Consider the following 1,198-nt stretch of genomic DNA (forward strand, 5'->3'; position numbering starts at 1 on the left):
GGGCGCGGCGGACACGGATAGGAAGCTAACACGTATGAGAAGAAATGGATGGTGGTGGTGATTGTGCACATCATTATATGATTGAATGATTAAAATGTATGTTATTGTGGCGTATAGCCCAATAAAACCATCTTAAAAGAGAGAGAAGGAGAGAGAAGGACGTCAACTTGTGTCTGTTTAGGGCACACTGGAACAAACTCAACAGCACCTCCCACGGATCCACTGCTGAACCTTAGAGCAACGGACCATTTGAAATCGCAAGGCCCGCATCTGCCCACCGGCCAAGTTCAGCAAATAAAGCTCACTGCCATCATGTGACCCTACAGGGCAGGGTAGAACTGCCCCTGTGGGTTTCTGCACCTCTTTAGGGGAGTAGAACGCCTTCTCTTAGTCCCCATGGAGCCGCTGGTGGTCTCAAACTGCTGACCTGGGGGTTAGCAGCCAAAGGGGTGACCCACTACGGCCCCAGGGCTCCTTAGGGCAGGGTCAGGTGGTGAGAAAAGCAGGATGGAAACAGGAAGTGGGAGAAGGGATGTGGCTTGGAGGGGATGCCATAGAAGAGCTGAAACAACAGGTGTCCGATCACTGACTGGAAAACAGATCGTCTGCTCCGCACACCTGTACCCGATGCACAATGAGAAGTTGTGTTTTGTGCTTTGAATTACAACCAAACAAAACCACCCATCGCCGGTGGGGGGGCAGTGTTGTACTTCCGTGGCCTTTCCAGAGCTTGTTTGCAGATAGCTATCAAGAGCCTTACAAAGGCCCAGCTTCTTGCATGGAGCAAGTTCCAGCTCTGGGGCTTCATTGGAGAGACCATCCGGGTTCTGCAGGCAGGTGGATGCGGATGACATCACATGGTCGGATCATGAGGGAGACTCTCTGCTTAGTTGGCTGCCAGCTGTGTTAGGGTTCTCTAGAGAGATAAAACCAAATTGCTGATAATTTAATATATTTATTTATAAAAATAATTAGATATCTAACCAGAAATGAACTGTTAAATCATATACAGATAAATATATAGTACAAGAAATGAACAGTTAAATTATAAAGCAGTACAAATGGCTCAGTGCAACTCACTCCCGTGACAGAGAGTTGTGAGAGACTAGCAGTCCTTCAAGTCTAGTCTGCTGCCAGATCTTCCTCTATTTATAGAGAAAGCTAGGCTATGTCAGCACAGCAGCCAATCACAAGGCAG

Source organism: Echinops telfairi, unplaced genomic scaffold (genome assembly GCF_000313985.2).
Source record: "Echinops telfairi isolate 266 unplaced genomic scaffold, ASM31398v2 ScPeMD7_28;HRSCAF=97, whole genome shotgun sequence".
Lineage (NCBI taxonomy): Eukaryota > Metazoa > Chordata > Mammalia > Afrosoricida > Tenrecidae > Echinops > Echinops telfairi.